The sequence below is a fragment of the Suricata suricatta genome, chromosome 12 (genome assembly GCF_006229205.1).
Source record: "Suricata suricatta isolate VVHF042 chromosome 12, meerkat_22Aug2017_6uvM2_HiC, whole genome shotgun sequence".
Lineage (NCBI taxonomy): Eukaryota > Metazoa > Chordata > Mammalia > Carnivora > Herpestidae > Suricata > Suricata suricatta.
In genome coordinates, this window is record NC_043711.1 from 70,318,701 (window position 1) to 70,334,081 (window position 15,381).

Consider the following 15,381-nt stretch of genomic DNA (forward strand, 5'->3'; position numbering starts at 1 on the left):
TTAGTGTAGATTACCTGTGTTTCAGCAAGCTAACCACTGTTGGCTTTTCTAACCCTTCAAGCTGCCACATTAAATGCAGGATCTTTGGTTAGTGGACCCAATCTGATCTGATCGAACTGTATATTTCTTATACCCTTATCCTGTACCCTTAACATCTATTCCCACACATATTACCCAAATTCCTGTCTATATAAATTGGAAAAACCACTCTGTTCTTTTGGTGTTTAGTGTCCTTTATTGCATCTCATCCACTGCGGCCTGTTGGGAATTCAGTCTAGTTATAGGTCCATAAGCAAAGAGGAGTGGTGGAGGCAACTCCTTGAGGGGAATTAAAGTATCTTTCAAGGTCACTACCTCAAGAGAGACCATTCTGGCCTATTCAGGCAAAACAGACGTAACCTCCTGAGATAGAAGTAGAAAGTTGTCTTCTACGGACCAAGAGGATTCAGAAGAATTTAGCAGTTCAATGTACCCACCTTCACTAGGATCTTCTCATATATTCCCAGTCCAATTTTCAGGATCCTTTTCCTTCTGAATTAATGATGACACCTTAACAGAGGACACCCATAGAGTTGATAATTCAATTCGCATTGTAATTCAGCCATTGTTAGGATAAGAATCTACGTTTGGGTTTTAGAAATCTCATCCCTGCACCTACAGGAGATGAGAAACAGCAGACAGAAACTTTCAAGTCATTTATGCAGAGTTTGAGCACTGAGCCCATCACTATGGATAATCTGTACTTAAAATCTACTGGTTGTAAATGTCAGTAACATCTCCAATATGCTTTCATGGCAGCATCTGCAGTGCTTGACTGAATGACTGGAGAGTATAGCCCAGCTAAGTGACACATTAAAACACATCCATGCTTTGCTTCAATTTTTGTTATCCTTATTTCCAGTATGTGTATATATATATATATGTATATATATATATATACACACACACATATATATATAAAGTATAATGTATACTTTTAAAAATATATATTATGATAGAATTTTTTTAGTTAAGTTCATAGTTACCATTACTGATATGCTAAGATCAGCCTTCGGTACTATACTGTGTGTGTCTCATTTCATAGGCATTAAAGCCCACATGGAATGTGGCTCACTTGAGCATTTGGCATGTTCTAGAAGAGGAAAGCATTTCAAAAAGTCAGCCAAAAGAGAATGGAAAGTGAGGGAATCTTGGATGTGCCATAGTGACCAACTCAGCAGGTATGTATTTTAAAATGTTAAAATATTTATCTTAAAGCCATTTACTTCCCTCACCTATTGAGGGTTCCCTGTATTGCCACTGAGATGTCATTTCTTTATCCAAACTCATGAGAGCTAAGAACTGGTCCTGTGTTCACTGTCCCCATGGTTTAAGTCCACTTCTATCATCTCTTCCTCCCTGCTTCTCACTCCTCAGAGGGAGCAGAGCCTGAAGAAGGCTTCATCCTCCTTCTTATCATTCTCAAATTTCTATAGTTGACACACTAAAGGGGACAGAAAATGCTGGAGGAAGTAAATAGCCATAGTAATTCAGTCTTAGCAGATGTTTCTAGAGTGATCTATGTTTTAATTCCATGTACACATGAATAGCTTAGGGTAGGCTTTGAAGTGTATGCCTTATTAAGGAGATATATAGAAAACATCTCAAAATAGTAATTTTGGGGTCTTTACTTTGTATCATTTCCTTTTTATCCTGACCTTTCCCCTTCTCAGTAAGAGGCATCCACATTGCCTTGAGGATTAGTAGATCATTAGAAAGAAAATGAAAAGAGGAAACAGTCAATGGTCAGTTTTCTGAGTTCCAAAATAGTCTTTTAAGAATCAAAAGGGATGGCTCTAGAGACACAGAGCAATATTTAGGCCATAATCATAGAATTAGAAGGAGAATAGAGAATCTTTGTCATGATGGCATCTTTGCAAAAAGAAAAAATATATACATAAAGAGACATGGCTGGACTCAATAAAAGATGAGCATTTCCACAGCCAAGGACCAGAACAGAAAAACTAAATGGTGAGCATAGCAGAAAGCAAGACCTCGTTGCACTTTGAATGTGAAGTAGGCAGAAGTGACAAGGGTTTTTGTTTACTTCCAAGTCAAGAAGACTAAAAGTATTCCACAGGAGATGACATGCATAGGTTGACACCCCCACTTATGAAAGGAGAGTGTAATTCTTCTGCTAACCCTTTCTAGGGGATAGCGTTACTAGTAAGCCTGAAGTCTAAGAAAGGTGGAGACATGGACACATCTGCATGCTCAGGAGCCTTGGCAATTGGGCCACTGAGTGAGCCTGCATCTGCCATGTTCCCAACATGCCTACTGATAATGGAACCTAGCTTCAGATTAAGACCCTGGAGGTTACAAATGAAGCAACTGTAAAACCAAAAACAAACAGAAAAGCAAAACAACTTATTGCAAAGGAAATGTAAAGAAAGGAAAATCCAACATTTTACCAAATGAGGCAGATAAAGAGAATAATGACAGAAAAGAAAAAGGATGTTTATCTTGAACCAAGAAATAAGGTAATGGAAACAAACCCTACCAGGCTCACAGAATAGTAAATAGATTAAAGTTTCCTACCAAAAGTCACAGTTTATAAAATTGAATTTGAAATAGGGTGTTAGTAAGAGTAAAATATACCCAAAATAATACCATGTAGAAAGATTTGAAACAAAGGTATGAAAAAGAAAATAAACAGTAAGTAAAAAAACATGTAATGAGAAAAAGTAATGTCTGACAAAATAAAACTGAAGACAACATTACTAGGGTATTAAGGGATACCATATAATTATGAAAAAAGGTATAAGCCAATGGGATGTTATGGTGATCATGAATTATGGAGGAACTCAACAATATAACCTTCAAGCTAATAAAAGTAAAATTTACAGAATTACAAAGATAAATTAACAGACAAAGAAACACTGGAGATTTTAACACAACTACCAAAAATGGATAAATTAAGCTGAAAAAATAAGTATGCATATAAATGACTTACAAAACAAAATTTATAACCTTGATCTATTATGTATAATTGTTTACTCATTGATGATAATGTGACTTCTGACATATGTCTGTTTTCCTTGTTCTATTTTTTTGTTTCATGGTCTATACATATTTATGGATAAAAGCACAAACCTGTACTCAAATATTAAAAAATTGTAATGGGAATTAGGAACACTGAATATGTGATCATGATATGCTGGAATTGTCCTGAAGAAACAAGAGGAAAAGCCAAGCTAGAGGAACATGACCTGGGTCAGGAGGTATCATGTAAGAGTCCTGACCCTAGGAAACCACTGGGAACAGTTGGAAGAGCACGTGGAGAGAGCATTTGTAAGAGCGTCACTAGAGAACTTGCTTCCCCTTCTCCATCATGTGAGAACAGAGAGAAGTCTGCAGTCTGCAGCCTGGAAGAGGGTTCTCACTGGAACCCTACCCTGCTGGCATCCTCATCTCAGGCTCAGCCTTTTGAACTGTGAGAAATAAATTTATAAATTTGTAACATTGTTTATAAGCTTGCTTCTGAGTATTTTGTTGTAGAGCCTGAAATGGTGAACACTCTATCCTACTGCCTTTGATTGATCATTTCCTTTTGCCCCCTCTGCCTACCCTTGACCAATTCATTAAGGTATACAACTCCCTTCTCTTCCTTCCAGTCCTCTCCCACCACATGTATTAGGCATGCTATCCCGACACTGTGCTATTTGCTCTGTGTACAATGGTAAACAAAATGTAAACAGTGCCTGCATCTGTGAGTCTTAAAACTTGATATGGAAGATTGACCATGAGGAACATAGTTAAATATATAAATACAATTTCTGAAATACAGTATGAAAGAAAATGATTTTTTTTATGGCCCAGGGAAGGAACTACCCTAGGCCATTCTGAAGGATCCTTCATTCTGAAGGATGATGAGCAAAAAAAAGAAAGAGTGGCCTGGTAGGGAAAGGATTAAGACCTCTGCAGTTCTGCAGTCTGAAGAAATAGGTTGTCAGTTGGAAGAACACTTTTTTTTTTCCCAGTAGGAAGGGAGTATAATATCTTTCATTCGTTTGAACACATAGAGAACTTGGTTTAAGTTATGAGAATCTCAAAATTTCTACTCAAAACCTTTAGATGTTTCTTATAGTTGTTCTAGCATCTAAACTCCATAAAACAAATGAAAAATCAGCCTAATTTTCTGTTTAAATATACTTTTTTCCACCACCTTTGTATTGTTTTTGTTGAGTACTTGGGTAGTCATGTTATTTCTTTATATTTAGATTTTCATCAGTATGTGTTAGAATCATATCTTTAATTACTGTTTCCTGGGTCAGATCTTTATTCATCTCAGAATATTTCTTCATTGTGTTTAATTAATTTGATATGATATCAAATGTTTGAAGTGTTTTTCTGTTCCTTCTTTTTTTTAAAGAAATTTTGATTATTTACATCTTACTCTTCATTTGCTGCTATAAAATTAATTGTATTTGCTTCAATCATTTTTAGCTTGACTTTTTTCCTCTCCAAATTCTGGCAGAAATTCTCAAGCATTTTAATTTTAACTTAATGCAGGATAAATTCTCCTCTTTATGGCACAACTACATTTTTGTCCTCTAAGAATTGCTGGCCCCACGTAAAGCAATTGATTTACAAACTCCCTTTTGTACTCTGTCCTCACTCTATCAATGAACAGGCATCTGCCCCAAATGGTTTCCTCTCTCTTGAGAAATTATAATAGGGATTTAGAATGATATTTGGGCTCTACGAGCCTATAGGTAGCTTCAGTCTTGTGGTTCTAGAACCTTCTCAGACCTAACAGGTCACAGAGTCCACAAAAACCCCTGTATCTTACTAATAAATTCTTTTTTTGTGTTCATGTTTGTACAATCATGTTTTTGTTACTTGTGGTCCAAATACTCTGCCTAAGTCCAGTTATCAGAAGGAATTATTTCAATCTTGTATGGCTGCTCACTCTAACCTACACGTAGAGGATTAGGAAATGTTTAAAAAATTTAAAATTGATGAAAGACATTTTTTCTGCTTGAACAGCAGAAATTTGAAGGCAAGTTGCATATAATGAATACTTGCATATTGCAGGTTTGAAAAAGAAAGATAAAGGATTTAAAAAACATTATGAGACTTCAGCTTTGTACAGCCTTTGATGTTCCTGAAGCTTGTTAAAGCCCTGTCACACAGACATACCAAGGAGGTAGGAGGTCTGTTGTTTCCTATAGCAATGGTCATTTCTACTTGTTCTGAGAGACACTATTTTTTAATAAAAATTTCAGGAATAAAATAAGTGTTCTTCTAATGTGTATGATGTACATGAAGATAGAATCTAAAGATTTTAGATCAAATATTACTGATACTTCTACCACCAATATATATTACATATTACAGTATTTGATATTACATCAGTGTAATAAAGTGAGATAGAATTGTCAGGGTAAAATTGGTACTTTCTTAGTTCAGTACTTTATAGCCATGAAGTATGTCTACTGAAGTTCAGGTGATCACTAAACTTAGAAAGGAATATGAGAAAAAACTAAACAATTGTCCTTGTGGCCAAAAGACCAATCAGACATTTCATTAGTGAGTTGGGAACCTTGAAACCTAACATTAATCTCATATAGAAGGTAAAGTCTTAAAAGAGAAGTAAATCACAGCATTAAAAAAGCAAACATGAAATAATCCTATTTTGTGTATTCACATTTTGTTATAGACCAAGAGAAGAAGCAAAGGACATTTAAAAAAAAATTTAACAACTTATTAGTATTAAATAATTGTAAAACTACTACTCATGACAATTTGTGTGGCTCAGGTAATGGTTCTTAGAGGAAAAACAGTAGCTTCAAAGGCTTATGGCAGAAGAGGAGGAAGGCTGAAAACTAATGAGCTAGGATTTAAACATAAGAAAATTCAACAACAAAAACCAAGCAAAAATAAAACTAAAAATAGAAGAAGATAAAGTAATAAAGTCTGGTAATTCTTAAAAAGAAACCAAATGTGCCATAGATAACATTAGTAATGCCAACTCTTATTTCTGTAAAAAGATTATAAAAATTGAGAACCCTCTAAGAGGGTATATGAATAAAGATACAGATAAACAATTTTAGGAATGCAAAAATTGCATTGCTTAAGGTGAAGATAATAAAATGATAATGGAAATAATGTGTGCCAACATACTGGAAAACAGTGAAACTGAATAAAAATTTCTAGAAACGTGAATAATTCCAGAAAATAGAAATTTGACTTGCTTTTCTCTTGTTCTACCTATATTTAGAGGAAAATAATACCACACATTCAAGGAATTGATCATTCTAAACTTAAGAAAATTCTTTCACAAACTGGAAACATATGTTAAGAAACATATGTCTTGAAGCTAATAAAATCTTGAGACCTAAATCGTGGTGGGACAATGGGATACATGGAAATTATAATGCAATCACTCCTGGACATAAATGAAAAAATGCCTCCTAAAAATCAGTAAGAAAATGAATCCAGCACTGAAAAACAAAACAATATTATGACTAAGTTGGATTTATTACTCAAATAAAAAATTATGTCCTATAATTCTTCATAGTAGCACATTGAAAAAGAAAAATATAATAATAATTGCAATACATTAAGTAAAAATATAAAATTTAACAATTTCTGACCAAAAAATCCTCCTAACACAATAGAAATAGAAGATAATTTCTTTAACTGATACATTGATATATATTAATTTCTGTCTCTGTCTCTCCCTCTGTCTCTCTCTTTCTCTCTCTCTCTATATAATTGATTCATTAAGTGATTCATGAATTCAATGATCAATAGATTCATGATAGATCAGTCAAGATAGATTCATTTTAAGGATTTGGTTTTCTCAATTATGGAGGTGGTCCATCCCAAATCTGCAGAGTGGGTCAGGAGGCTAGAGACCTAGGGAAGACCCAACTTTCCAATTCAAGACTGAAGGTTGTCTGTCAGCAGAATTTCTTCTTGCTTAAGGGAACTCAGACTTTTCTAGTCAAGCCCTCAATTAATTGGTCAAGGACCACCCACATTATGGAGGGAAATTTGCTTCCTTCAAAGTTCACTGATTTTAATGTTAATATCATCCAAACACCTACCCAGAAACATCTAGAATAACAATTGACCAAATACCTGGGCATTGTAGCCCAAGGTGACACATGAAATTAGCCATCACCATGATAAGATATTTAAAAGTGTTCTCTTTAAAATCAGAAACACTGCAAGGGTGCTTGCTACTAACGTTTCTGACCAGCACATGCCAGAGGATCTAGCCATTGCAGTAAGACAAGAAAAAGAAATCAAAGGTAGAAAGATTAGAAAGGATGAGGCCAAATTTTCATGATATCCCACTGATGTGATTGTCTTGAAGAAAAGTTTCTATCAGAAAATTATTAGTTTTAATAAGATAGTTTTTTATAGATATAAGAACAATACACAAAGATCAAATTTAATTCCATGTATTAACCATAAACAATTAAAAAATATAACTTAAAATACCATGTACAATAGCAATATAAGTATTTGGTACACAGGGCAAACATTTCACAAAATGTATAGAAGATCCTATGTATATACTAATATGTATAACTTTAACATCAGTAAAGGACTGTTATTTTCATGAACAGAAAAACTCACTTTATTATAGATGCCATTTGTTTCCAAATTGATTTATATATTCAGTGTAACAGAAATAATATTATTTTTTATGGTTTATTTATTTTGAGAGAGAGAGTGTGTGTGTATAAGTGGAGGAGGTGCAGAGAGAGAAAGGGAGAGAGAGAATCCCAAGCAGGCTCTGTTGCCAGCATGGATCTTCATGTGGGGCTCCATATCATGAATGGTGAGATCATGACCTGAGCTGGATTAAGAGTCAGATGCTCAACTGACAGCCATCCAGGCACGCTGAATAATATCACTTTATAATGATATGTGATAAGCTCATTCTAAAATGAATATGGAAGACAAAAGCATCCAAATAGTTATAAACACAATTTGCACTATGTGCAAAAAAAAAAAAAAATAAATAAGTTCAAGAATTTCTTAACTTGCCGCCACCATGGGGTGAAAGTGCCAAGGGTTAGTTAGCAAGATATTATAAGATCACAAGTAAGTTGTGATATCACCTGCAGAAAATTACTTTCCATCTGGTGCCAATATACTTTGATCACAAGCACCAGTTGCAATCCAGACCTTTTGCTTCTTACACACACAAGTTAATGATTACTATATGATTGTTTTCTTCACATTTGCCATGTGGGTAAGAGCTTAAGAGCTTCATAAATACAGAGACAAACCCCCAGGTTGGGGCTCTTGTCTCCTCCAGACATTAGCCTCTCTCATATTCAATTCAATGTCTGCTTTCTTGCTGGACATGAGAGAACTCCAGTCTCAGAGTCTGTGACAGCACTATACCTACTACCTATTATATATATAGTACCTACCTACTATAGGTATTATATACCTATTGTATATATGTGTATACACACATACATATAGGTATATATAATACAGGCTGGTATTATTGTAGGAATAGAAAAATATCTACCACAGGCATAGAAAAGAGATCCAAAAGCAAACTCATGAATCTGGAGAAGTGATATGGTTCAAATTGGCTCAGTATATTAGTGGAGAAATGATTCACCATCACTGTGAATCAGTAAGAAAAAGTCCCTTGAAAAAGAACTGCACAGGAGAAGAAATACAAATGGCATATAAACATGGAAAGATGCTCATTGTCATTCATTAATAATTCAGAGAACTGCAAATTAAAACCTACAGTTAAATATAATTTCACAGTCATTAGTCTAGAAAAAACTCAAATCCTGCCAATACCATGTTTGGCGAAGGATGTGAAGCAAAGAAAACTCTCTTGATTGCTAGTGGAAGTATGAATTGAAATTATGCTGGAAAACAATTTGACATTATTCAGTAATGTGCATATCATGTAACTGTTTAATTCTATTCTATTCCTAAGTATGTGCCTTAAACTCCTGCACATGTGGACCAGAGAACATGTACAAAAATGTTCAGAGTAGCATTGCCTATAATAGAACAACTGTGCAAAGCACTGTGCATTGCTATATGACAAATGAACATAGATTACATGGCTTAAAACAACACCCATTTTTTTATCTCATAGTTTCTGTAGGTCAGAAATCAGTGCCTGGTCTAGCTGAATTCTTTGCTTAAGGTCTCATAAGGTTGGAGTCAAGGTGTTGGCCAGGTTGTATTTGTTCTCTTCTAGAGCCTAATGTTCTCTTTCAAGGTTGTGTGGGTATTGGTAGAATTCAGCTCCTTGCTGTTGTGGAACTGAGGCCCCTATTTTCTTATTGGCGGTGGTCTGGGGGCTATTCTCAGCTCAGGTGGTTTCCAGCAGCTCCTTGTTCTGTGGCCTTCTCATGGTTCAGATCTCTCTGACCTTTAAGGGCTCACTTGAATAGATCAGGCCCACCCTTGAATATCTCCCTAATTTAAAGTCAACTGATTAGTGAATTTAAAGATATCTATGAAGTCTTTTCACAGTAGCAGTAGATTAGTGTTTGATTGAATAGATAGGAGAAAGTATGTGTCCACTAGGGATTGGGAATCTTGGGGGCCATCCTAAAATTCTGCCTGCTACATGGTGCAAATGTTCAATGTCATTAGAGTAGATCATTGTATTTTTCATAATAGAGTCAAATGACAGAATAACTTATAGCACTGAAAACAAATGAAGTTAAACTATACATTTATACTGATGAATGTCAAAAATATGCTGAGATAAAAAATTAAATCATAATCCTACAGTATGATTCCACTTACGTAAAAATGCCAAAAATGTGAAAAATTACACATAATTTAACTTTATAGTATATTTAGGTGGAGGAATTCTAAACATAATGAAAACAACACAAATTTAGGAGAAGTATTTACAGAGTGGAGAGAGATAATAAAGGAGGAAAACAGGGGGATTTAAAGTTATAGTTAAGGTTTTATTTCTTAAGCTGGGTGTTAAGTATTATAAATTTTCTTCAGGGTTGGCTGGATGGTTAGGTAGGTTCAGCATCTGATGTCAACTCAGGTCATGATCTCACGGTTTGTGGGTTCAAGGCCCGTGTTGGGCTCTGCTAACAGCTCAGAGCCTTGAGCCTGCTTTGGATTCTGTGTCTCCCTTGCTCTCTACCTGTCCCCTGAAAGCTCTCTGTTTCTCTCTCTCAAAAATAAATAAACATTAAAAAAAAGTAAAGAAATAAGTTTTCATAAAGCACTCCATAATATGTATGGTAGACTTTACATTACAATATTTTAAGATAAAATTAAACATGCTGAAAGAAAAGATTCCATTTAAAAAGTAACAAAAGTATGAAATATATGAGAAATGTGCAGTTTCAATATAAAAATCCATTGACTAGCATAAATCATGACTTAAGTAAATAAAAATATGTCTTTTTAAAAATACGATTCTATATTATAAGGATGTCAAAGATATAGTTTCAAGCACCAAATTTGTCAGCATTTTCTATTAAATTTGTGGTGTATGTGTGACTTCCAGTTTAATACAAATAGAAGGATCAATCTTAAATCCTTTCATTATTTCCATGAAATACCTTCTCTCATTTTCTAATCTTTCCTTGAAAAATGAAACTACAGCAATTTGATACCATTCTACTTCCCACCTGAAGCAAATGTGCAAAAAGAGCAGTGCTGTCTGTGGTGCTGCCCTATGGTGCCATCCATGCATTGTGTTCAGCTGTGACCAATGCATTTAAGGAGTGTGAAGGGGAACTGGCCGCCATCTTTGCTACTCTAATTTCCCAAATAATTCTGTGAATATAGAGTCTTCACAACTTGACTTCCTAATTAAGAAAGTGACATGTTTGGAAAGGATTTTAAATGACAGCGTTTGTCAAGCTGTTTGTTTAGTGAACTCTCTGGGTGTGCTGCTACACAAGAACTGTCTTAATTAAGGTTAATTGGTACATAATTAGAACCTCTGCTGACTTAAAAGATTCCACTAGTGGTTAAGTGATGAGAACCCTTAATGTCTAGACTGAAGGACAAAGCAATTACAATTAACCAGATTTTGAGACACACTCTTTATGTCTCACTCCTGGTCTGACCTATTTAGAAGAGCAACATCTCATCTGAGTGTTTGGGAACCCCTTTTGAGCTTTGGATAAGCAACTGTGATCCTAGCCTCTGCAGTTAGTGAAAACAAAAACAGAAAGAAAAATACATGCAATGGTGGGCTGCTTATTATTTTAAACTATGTTAAACTTTAGTTCGGGTAAAAATTCAGTCAACTCCATTTTTTCTTTGTCTCCCTTTTGCATAAAGGGGGCCATGAGATGAGTGGGAAGATGGGCATAGAGAACAGAGGCAAAATCGTTCTTGATGTTGGAGAATGGATTAGGCAGAGTGTGGTAGCCTGTTCCTCATGTCTATCAAGGGGCCCCATGGTGCATCACAGTACAGCCCCTAGACTTATATTAGCTACCAGGCTGGGGTTCCTAATAGTGAGGGCACCAAACACTAACGTGAATGCCAAGGGGTGGTCATAAAATTACTTTTTGCTGGCATCTTTACAAACAAGATGAAAGGATCTGGCAATGGCTGGCTTTAGTTAAAACTTATTTGGAAGCTGGAGTTTGACAGGAACTTCTGTAAGGAAGAACCTGTTTTGTAAGAAAGGACTTGTTCTTTTGTTCTCGTTTCTATTTATTATTTTTTAAATTTCCAGTACATCATGGACCAGTATTTTTGTAGGATACAACGAAGTGGTCAACAAATTTAAAAAGACAAAGTTTAGGGGCGCCTGAATGGCTCAGTTGGTAAAGTGTGGGACTCTTTTAAGTCCAGCTCAGGTTATGATTTCACAGTTTATGAGATCGAGTCCCCATTCCGGCTTGAACTGTCCGTGGGATCCTCTCTCTCTCCCTCTCTTAAAATAAACAAACTTTAAAAAAGACCAAGTTTGAGTATAAATATATATTAGATTCAACAGACATAAAATTATTCAGTTGAATTGTTATAAAAGGTTGTATTTCTTTCCAATTTCTGTCCTCATCTGTGTACCTAGTCATAAAAAAGTTTGGATTGGGGCCGCAGGTTTTGCAGGCCAGAAGCCCACCGAGATGCCGCTGCCCTTCAGGCTCCTGCAAGGCTAGATTTGCCGTGGAGCATGCGCAGTGCACTTGCCTAGTCTGAACTCAGGCGATGCCTTCCTTGAACAGCTGTGGGCCTCAGCCCTTTCTTTTAGGCACTCAGCCCCACTTCTGGAGCTCTGCTGGCCTGTGATTGTGAGGGGCCAGAAGGAAGGTGCACAAACACTGGGGTTCGCGTGATGGGTGGGGTGAGCTGGGCTCTGTGGACGAGTCTGGTAGGAGGGGCCCCAGGCGCCCCATACGCAGGTGTTTTTCATTGCAGGGCTCCCTGGGCCTGGGCGTATAAATCCCGCTATCCCACCAGATCCGCCTTCACTCCAGGAAGAGCGGTGAGAGCTGCAGAGTCTTCGACTGCAGCCCGCCATTCTCTGAGCCTCTTCTTCCGCTCAACCCACTCTCTCCTTGTCGACTCGTCGTCTGGACCCACGTACACACGAAGGTACAAAGTGCACTGTGTGGTCTCCAACTGCGCTGTCTTGGAAAAAAATACGCGCTTATCTATGGACCCCACTTTGAATACACCTGGACCAGGTAATGTGTCAAACTATTTCCTTCTTGGAAGTTTTGAGCAAACTTCACATAGTTCTTTCTGTCGTTCGTTGTTGCTTAATAATTGTTTTATAACATATGAGATTTGGTGTGTCCATAAATTCATAAAGCCTTTTCTCAGGCTGTATCCACTTGCTTGTCTGACGTATTGAGATATTCTTCCAAGATTATTGCTTCGTGGTTACGATTTACTGCTCTCTAAAGAAAGAACAGCACGTGTTAGTAGGCCACTTGCTTGCTTTTGTGTTCAGTTTGAATATGTTGGGTTTTAGGCAGATGAACCTTTGATAAATTCGACTACCCACCCCCATAATGTTTAGATGAAGTAGTAAGCTTGGGATCAGTTTCCTCTAAGGGGTTGGGCCTTGCCTGTTTGTCATGTTCACCTGAAAATTGAGCCTCCATCTGGAACCGTTGGATGAGGCGGTGCGTGTCTGATGTGATGATAGTGGTTACTGAATTTAAGAAAATTTTCCTACCCACTGCAGGTTCAACATAAAAATCCACTGAATAGCATAAATCCAGACTTAAGTGAATAGAAATGTCTTTTTAAAAATAGGATTCTAGATTATAAGGATATATATTATAAGGATGTTAGCCCACAATGGGCTAACAGAGCTATCTTATTAATTAGGGTGAGGAACTTCACTGGCTACAGGGAGTCACTGTACCTTTGTTGGTGCATCCTAATTTGTGAGGATTTGGATCATAGGTAGATGCTCTGAAGGCCAAGGACTTCATTTGTCATCTGAAAGAGGTGGGATATTTACAAGACTCTTTTCAAAAGATTTTTTTCATTATTCAGAACAGCAGTATATATAGACTTTTGGTTAGCCGGTATCAAAGTTAATTCTGTACACCATCATTCTGTAAAAATCAGCAATTTGCAAGTCTTCAGGAAATTGAGAAGCAATGAAATACATAAACGTCTAATGCTCTGGTGAACATGACTAAATCTCCTTAATGGCTTTGAAGGCAGTTCAGGATTTTCCCATTCCTCTGTGTAATCATTAAAAACAACACTCATCACCGTGCTGGACAGCAAACATAAAAGAATGGATGGATGGGCTGATTCTGTTCTACTCTATGATCCACTCCAGCTATTTATTGAGCAAAATCTGATAACTGTTTATCATTCAGCCATTAAAACTAGAGTTGTAGAGTTAGGGACATGAATGGTTATTCAAGTTTTTCCATTATAATATGTGTGTAAGACTTCTTCTGGTCAAAGCATTTACCTGAAGGGAAAACTTTTTTGAGCCATCTTATTAAATTTCTCCAAATGAAGCTTTTTATAAAAATTGTCCTAGTTTCATGTTTTCCCCTACTCGAATGAAAGGGAGTGCTCAGTTTCCTGGCTCCTGACACCATTACCAAGAATTAATCAGAACAGGCTAAGACTGGTCCACTTACCAGGTGGTTTAAATATGCAGATTAGGGACTTCTAATTCATGTGACCCAAAGATTGCCAGAAAACAACTTGGTTCTTGGCCATTTAAAAATACACTTTCTGAACTGACATTACAGTAAATAACAAATGTCCACACCAAGTGTTTCTTTAAAGTGTGGATAAAGCAAACTCTTGCACATGATATGTGAAATTGCCAATATCATGGGTCAAGAACTGCTGAATACTGGCAGTCTCCAGTGGTTCAACCTAACAGATTATGTGGCAAGTGTTTTAGACTATTTTTAAAGTTTGAATCTAGAGTGGTTCTAAAATGAGCAGCTTGGATACTTTTGGGAGAGGTCCTGAGATATATCAAAGAGAAAGCTATGTTTTCTTAAGAGAAATTTGAAATTAAAGTGGATTATAAAAAAGAAGGACCTATTTAGCTCTCCTGTTAGTATTGAGAAGGGAAGGTAGGGATAATAAATGAAGTGGTTTAATGAACTCTCCATGTGGCATGTGAAAGCAATGGGATTCCTTCTCTTGGTATTCAAAATGATATTTGAGAGAGATACATTAAAGTGGGTGATCATCTGGGGGATTTTTCCTCTTTATTGTTGATTTCAAGATGTAGATCAATACAAAGATTTATACAAAGATATTTTTGAAGATCTATAAAGCTTTGTATAAATCTTTGTATTGATTTAGTTTTAAGGTGAAGTGGGTAATCATGCTGAGCTTTTTTGTTTCTTGTTGATTTCAAGATCTACAAAAGCTGGTTCTGTGGGCAATTACTATTGCTCAGGCACAATCCTAGTTTGAAAGGAGATCTACCTTTCTGTAGTCACATAAATGGGGTAACAAGAAAACTTTAAATTTCAAGTGATTTTATTTAACATATCTCCATTGAGATTGGACACTTTGAAAGTAACTTGTCCATATCTTGCTGCCATCAGCAGTCATTTGGCTCTCTAAATATCTGTATACTGCATTGGAATGATGTAGTCTATATTTGTGAACACAAAGCAGCCATGTAAACTTTTGGACAGTGGTAAAGCAAGTGTGTCTCTGCTATCTCATCTCTAGCACTGCTTAAAATGTAGTAGTATTAACTTTCAATTATACACATCTGTATTCATTTTAAGTAGAGTCATTTTATTCCAAGCCAATAAAGCAAACACTTTAGAAACACAGAACAATATATGTAGAATTTTTAAGTACTACTTCTCAGTGTCCAATTCTTTTGTCACATTTTATTAAGTGTATTAATTTCAATTCAGTATATTTTAATATTTTTATGTC

At 36.1% G+C, this 15,381-nt stretch overlaps 1 long non-coding RNA gene across 1 annotated transcript; it reads left to right on the forward strand.

The window, feature by feature from the left end:
* The first annotated feature begins 1,106 nt into the window (after nucleotides 1-1,106).
* LOC115275109 lies at nucleotides 1,107-3,506 on the forward strand. The gene is made up of 2 exons (XR_003901397.1): nucleotides 1,107-1,220; nucleotides 3,126-3,506. It is a non-coding gene; the product is annotated as an uncharacterized LOC115275109 (long non-coding RNA).
* The last annotated feature ends 11,875 nt before the right edge of the window (nucleotides 3,507-15,381 follow it).